Raw genomic sequence first — 7,658 nt, 5'->3', positions numbered from 1 at the left:
TGCATTTGCATGACGAAAACTCTATAAATTGATGTGTTGAGCTGAATAATGGATTCATGCTTACAAGACTTCCTTGAAGAACTCTGCAAAACCCAACTACCCTTCAAACCCTCTTTATATCTTATATACATCCAGCTCAATTTAGTGTTTCCATCATACAATCCTTGCAAGAAAATAGTAGAGAAGATCTTCGTGGTGGTCTACTTGAAGATTGAAGCTCTTTCACATGGAACTCAGCTGGACTTGAAGAGGATTCTTCAAATGTATTGTGTTAAGCAAACCTTCTTCCGTAAAAGTTACTTTGAAGCAAAACTCAAATTAAGTATAATTAGAGTACTTATTTTGTTTTTCTCTACTGCACATTAATATACTCTAAAAGTTTGGGCCCAACAGTAGAGTAAGGTGGAATGAGCTATAATAGCCCACTCCATGTTTAGCGCACCATCTATTTTTAGTTGAGGCTTCAAGATTATGTTAAAAATAAACCCTATTGAACAATGTTCCCAACCCCACGAATTGTACGTCCTTCATTATTTGTAACCTCTCCCTTTCTTCTCTCTCGTCTCTTCCGTCTCCTTTCATCTTTGATCGAAAGAAATGCTCAGATCCAAGATGTTCTTCATTCTCTCTTGACTTCTCTGTCCATTCTACTCTTATTATAACTTTTTTGTGTTGGCTTGTATGTTCTAAAACTCACAATTTGTAATGTTAAACATTTTCTATTATCAATAAAGATGTTATTGATGTTTATTCAATAAAACTGTTGTTGAATATGTAAATTGCACTTGTAAAGACTAAATCCAATAAACTAAAGATCCATGACTATTATATGAATACTTGAACTTTATGTGATGACATAAAGATGGATCAAGTTCAAATAAATAGCCAAAACGATCTATAGTATATGAATAAGGTTGGGTGCCTTATTCTGGTAATACTATCAGATTCGACTCACTCTGTAGTTAGACAGTTTGTTGTAAAGTGCTACAAACGAAGTGATTTTGATTCATTCATGTAGTGACATGAGGAGTGGGGGTATCCTATGCAACGAGTTTGCATAAGATTAGACCAAGAAATAAGTCACTCTTACTTTATAACGTTGTTTACTATTTAAGACTATCTATTTCAAATCGTTGACTTAGGTAACACGATCTTATCTGAGCTAACTATGAACTCTTGTTTATTCGGGATTATCCTTAGATTTGCATAGGTAAGGGTATGCTCAACAATGTTGGTTCAATAAGTCCCATTTAAGGGGTAAGATCAGATATATATCTAGAAACATAGGGTGCAAGACAGAATTCACGCTTAAGGTTATTCTTTTAAGTATTGAATCCAGGTTTTGAACAAGGGGACCCACCCTCTCATTGACCTGAGAAGGACTCGTTTAGTGATTGGATCGCAAACCAATTGTTCATTAGAGGATCAATGGAACTAAAGGAGCAAGATATAATTTTGGGGATAAAACAAAATTTGGCCTTGTCGATATTACGAACAATCTATGAAAGGTCCAAAATTTGACCTTGTCGATATTACGAACAATCTATGAAAGGTTGACTTACTAATTATGGTTAAATCAAGTGGATAGGAATATATCTACAGTGAGAAGAGTGCAATTACACAACTATAGCGGTGTGTCTCGATAGTCAACAAATATTGATTAACTCGGTTTAAAGAGTTTAGCTTATTAATCTCAAATCATCGGAGCTCATGATCTATAGGTCCATAAGGTCCCTCTACTAGCTTGTAAATCTTAGATTAGTATATTGGGTGTTTTTTAAATGTTCAAAATTGAAATTAAGATTTCAATTTGAAGTGTTCAAATTTTAAATTAGGATTTGAACTCGAATAGTTCAATTTCAGATTAGGGTTTGGATAATTATATTCAATATAATTAACGTTTAATTTATCAAAATTAAACCTAATCGAAAAGTTTAAAATATTTAAATTTTGATTTAAATATTAATTACATGAATAGGATTCATGTATGATATAGGTGTTTAATGAATTTAATATTTGATATTAAATTATTAATTAATTAATTAAATTTGTTTAATTAATTAAAAATTAAATTAATTTTAAAATTTCAAATTTAGTTTTAAAAAGTGAAATTTGTATTTGATTAATATTGAATTAAATCAATATAAATTGAAAATTAAATCTTGAGATTTAATTTGACTTAGTGGAGAAATCTACATTTTTTAGTATTTAGTGGATTTCTCCACCTTTGAACACCTAAGCTCTTCTTGTGAGTGCTATTTGAAGTGTCAAAGTAGCTAAAGAGGTAGTGCTTGCATGTATCAAGTGCTTAAATACTTCAATTTATCATAAATTGGAGGGTGAATTTTTTTATTTTGCTGAAGTTCTGAAAACTCTCCAAATACCCTTACCTCCTTCACCTAATTGATCTCAATTGTGAGTTCCACCACTCAAATCTAAGTTGGAGAATAGTAAAAAACACACTCATGGTGGTTCATTGTTGATTTGAAGCTCAAATTCGTGGAGAGCGGCTTGGATTTTGTGGAATTTTTCAAGGGTATTAGTTCTTGAAACCCTTCTCTTTGAAATTCTTTTCATGAATGCTTTTAGAACTCAAAATTAAATGTAATTAAAGTGCTTATTAATTATGATTGCTTCCGCTGTATGCTTATGTTGGGATTAGTGTCCTAATTCTTCTGGAGTCTCGTTGTTTCATAAAGATACACATTGTTTGATGAATAAAATAATTGTTATTTAATTCTAGCATTTACTCATATCCAATAAACAAAGTTCCATGGTTATCTTATGTGAACTTAAGCATGTATATGTGATACACAAGTGGATCATACCTTAAGTGATAACCTAAATAAGTCTATAGTATAAGGATTAAGGTGGAATACCTGATCCTGGTGACACTACGGATAGACCCCCCATTTGTGGAGGTTTGCAAATGTTGTAAACTACTACACATGGTAGATCCCGACCATTCATGTGGAGACGTGCGAGCGGGGGTGTCCTATACAAAGAGTTTGTATAAGACCCGGACCACGAGATGACTAGACTCTGTATATAACGTCGTTGATATTAGAGACTTACATCTCACCTAAACGACCATAGATGACACGACCTCAATCCTGAGTGTTTTGAAAACTTCTGTCTTTGAGGGCGGTTCTTTAATTAGTATGGGTAAGAGTGGCCAGATTGCAAACTCAACATGCCTACCTTTTTGGGGACTTGTCTGATCTTGGAGATGGGAACTCAATCCACAAGATGGAATTCACTCCTTTCTTGAAGCAGGGATAAGTAGAGAGATTGCTCTCTTAATGGCTGATTTCGGGGCTTGAACATAGTGGCCACAACTTCTCTTTGGAAGAGAGGACTCAATCGTAGCAAGACTATGACTTATGTTCATCAAAGGGATCAGTGGTACTTAAGGAGTTAGATGTAACTATAGGGGCATAACAGTTATTGGCCGAGCTGTACTTACGAGCGATCTGTGAAGAGTTGTTGCACCGTTGATTGGTTAAGATGGACACATAATATATCTGTGGTAAGGAGAGTTAAGTTGTCGGTCTTTAGTGGAGTGCTTGAAAGTAAACGGATGGTGGATCCCATGACTAAAGAGTTTAGTCAGTTATTCACGTACCGTTGGAGCTTCGAGCTACTTGTCCATAAGGTCCCCTTGGTAGCTCAATGGATTCAGTTGAGGATCAGTTCTTGGTATTGATTTAAAATATTCAAATTAACAAGAGGTATTTTGAGTATATATGATATGATCGGTATGATGTATGAGATACATCTAGTGGAGGATTAATGTAAATGAGATTTATATTAAGTGCCATGGAATAGAAAAAGAACTATGGTTTATATGTTTCATGATATGAAATATTAAAACTATAGGTCATAAATATAGTATGATAAGTTGGTTATCATTTATATTTATAATAATATTGATTATTGGATAATTAAATCTTTTTCTCTAATAACGAATTGAGTGGGAGGTTATGGTGGTTTATGGTAACCGTGAGATAAAAGGAAAATTATTTTCCTAATTTTAGTAAGTTTTTGTGAAAATTGTTTTGGAGATTTTTCCCAATCAGAATCTCACAGAAAGGAAGTTGTCAAGTAAATACGATTTACTAAGCGACAACTTGAGTGAGCTATATGATCGTGTGGTGTTTTGTAAGCAACAGACATGGAACTGAACGATGAGCTAAATGATCGCTTATCTTTAGCTAGACGATCGCTAAGCTTTTGCTAAACGATTGGGCATCGACCTATACAATAGGTTCAGTCTTCTCCCACTTGCTCAATCGTTTACATGATTATTAAATCCTCCTTCGTCTACCTCAAACCAATTCCAAACAAAGCCCTCCCTCTCGATTCTGACACTAAGAATACCAAGGTAGGCTTATTGGTGGTGTCATACCCAACTCGACGTCGTCGAGGTTCTGTGGAGGTCATTCGTGCTGTTGGGGTGTTTGTGATCAAGGCGATTGCTGAGGATGAATGCGTGGTGTTTGTGCTATGTAGTGGTCGTGTTGTTCGAGTGTTCGAGGTTGTTATGTTCGAGCGTTCATGATCAAGAAGCTTAGCCTAGAGAGTCTACAAACGTGCATAGAGTTTCTCCTAGATTTCTTGTTATAACATGCTATAATTTCTATATTGATTGCATAACTGTATGTCTTGTTTACGACTATAATTTGTAATGTTCATACATGATTGTAATTTGGAATAATCTATTCCGCTGCTCATGGAAATCCTCGTGATCGATTTCCTTCAATTGGTATCAGAGCCAGGTTGTTCTGGTATTCCAAATTACAAGTCTGTTTTGAACTTCATTTTACAGTCACAGTGGGTTTATGCATTTGTATTTAATCGTTAAGTGCATATGTGGATGGAGTTTATGAGTGTTTCGGGTTTAATTGCCTTTAGTTAAAGCTTTCTGTAATTACAAAGTGTTAATTGCAAGGGCCCCTGTGTTTTTAGGCGTAATTAACTTTGCAATCGAGTTTGTAATTCAAAGAGTTTGAGTTAGTCGAGTCGTTTGTGATGAAGTTTTGAAGCATGGAGATGCGGTTCTCAATGAAGAAGAAGACCAAGCGTTGATCGTATGGGTTAGCCTAAGGTAAATGATTGTTGGGATTTAACTAAGCGATCGTTTAGATTTTTCTAAACGATCGTGTAGTATTTACTAAACAATCATTTACCTAATGCTAAGCGATGGGGTAAATCGTTAACTCTATCGTGTAGTGTTGGTTGACCAATCGCGTAGACACTAGAGGTAGACGATTGTAGTAAGAGCATATGATGCTCATTGTTTAGTAAAAGGCGCGCGCTAGATGATCGTGTAGCTAGCAGGCTTCATCGCTTAGTTACTACTTATACGATCATGCATATACGATACGGAGGCACTAAGTGATCGCTTAGGCGATGGTTCTTTGAGGCATCGGAGTCGTTTATACGATTACGGAAGGCGGGCATTGTGTGGGGCGCGCTAAGCGATCGTATACCTCAGGCTTCATCGCTTAGTAAAAGGTATATGATTGTGTAGTATTTGCTAAACGATCATTTAGCTTTGGGAGGGTTCGTAAGTGATAGAGCAAAGCGTTTGTTTTATCGTGTAGACGATCGCAGGGAGTTTAGTACACGATGGTTGGAGACGCGATGCTTTGCCTCAGCGGTTCAATAGCCGGTTCGCCTATTTGGACCGGAGACTCCTTATTTTTTGTAATAGTTAGCTTTAATTTTGTGTTTTAAGACAATTTTACCTGGTTCATCAACATTTATTTATTATACAAGTGATGTATGGTGCTTATATGCCAATGCTTTTGACATATAGCTTAAAACCCACCTTAGGTTATGAAATTATTCATGCATCATGTATTATAAATGTTATAATCAAGTAGGAAGAAATTACTTGAAAGTATGTGCATGCATCATGAAATATAAGAGTTATATTTTACATACAGTGAGCATTATCATGCATCATCATTTTAGTATAAGTGTTATAGTCTAAGGGTGAATGGAAGCATGTTTTGCTTGTTTCATTGTTGTTTTGTATAAGTGTTATATAAAATAAGTAGCAATGAATGGACAATGCATTGAGCATGACAATTAAGCTGTTTATAATCGTTATGTATGCCTTGCATGTGTTAGCTTAGCATTGTGGTTTTGGTTGTTTTCGTTTATAAGTGTTACCAAGAAAATTAGACCTAAAATCGATAAGAAAGAGTTGCATGCGGACTTAGGGTGAATTCAAGTTTTTTAAAAGGGTTTTAAAATTGGATTGAGATAGACCTAAGTTCAAATGGTACTAAAGAGTTTAGTAACCTAGATTAATCTTTTAAAATCGATTTAATAGGATTAAATTTATTGGCATAAAAGATTAAATTTGTTTTAAATCTATCTATAAGGAACCTTTTGTATAAGGCGAGTTCTAACTAGGCTGGGGTTCTTAAGTTAACGAAAACCTAACACCCCTTGGAAGTCCAAGAAACAGACCTAGTATAGAGCATTGAAATGTTATAGAAAGGGTTATGAGGTACTTGAAGAAAACCCAAAACCTAGAATTACATTATCATAAGTTTCCCGTTGTCCTGGAAGTTAGAACCGTGTTCGAAGGTTTGCCTCTTTGTAGGCTACCCCAAGGAAACGAGAGGAGGATTCTTCTATGATCCGAGTGAGAACAAAGTGTTTGTTTCCACTAATGCTATCTTCTTGGAAAAATATCACATAAGGGATCATAAGCCATGAAGTAAGCTCGTTTTACGTAAGTTGTCAAGTGAGACTGAGACTGCTGAGGGTTTAACAAAAGTTGTTGAATAGGCCGACAGATCAACAAGAGTTGTTGAGGTCGGGATGTCTAGTTAACTAGCTCAAGAGTTGAGACTGCCTCGACGTAGTGGGAGGGTTATGACCCACCAGATTGCTACATGGGTTTGACTGAAGCCCAAAACGGCATTACGAATGGTGGGGTCGAGGATCCATTGTCTTTTAAGAAAGCAATTTAGGATGTTGACAAAGATGAATGAGTTAAGGCCATGAACCGGGAAATGGAGTCAAGGTACTTCAATAACGTCTGGGAGCTTGTTGATCCACTTGATGGGGTAAGACCTATTGAGTGTAAGTGGATCTTTAAGTGAAAGAGAGGGTAGATGGAAAGGTGCATACCTTTAAGGCTAGACTGTGGCAAAGGTTTATACCCAAGTTAAGGGAGTTGACTATGAAGAAACTTTCTCACCTGTTGTCATGTTGAAGTCTATCAGGATTCTCCTGTCCATAGCCACATTTTATGATTATGAAATATGGCAAATGGACGTCAAGACTGCCTTTCTTAATGACAATTTTGAGAAGACCATTTATATGACTCAACTAGAAGGGTTCATCGTTTCAGATTAAGAGCAAAGAGTTTGCAAGCTTAATAGGTCCATTTATGGGATGAAACAAGCATCTAGATCTTGGAACATCAGATTTCAAACTGTTGTCAAGTCGTTTGGCTTTGACCAGAATGTTGATGAGCCTTGTGTTTACAAGAAGATCATCAACAACTCAGTAGCTTTCCTGGTACTGTTTGTGGATGATATACTACTCATTGGGAATGATGTAGGGTATCTGACTGACATTAAGAGTTGGCTAGCTGCCCAGTTCCAATTGAAAGATTTGGGTGAGGCACATTA

This window comes from Benincasa hispida, chromosome 3 (assembly GCF_027475165.1).
Source record: "Benincasa hispida cultivar pf3 chromosome 3, pf3_genome.v1.1, whole genome shotgun sequence".
NCBI classification, from domain to species: Eukaryota; Viridiplantae; Streptophyta; class Magnoliopsida; order Cucurbitales; family Cucurbitaceae; genus Benincasa; species Benincasa hispida.
Note: the sequence above shows the minus strand (reverse complement) of the source record.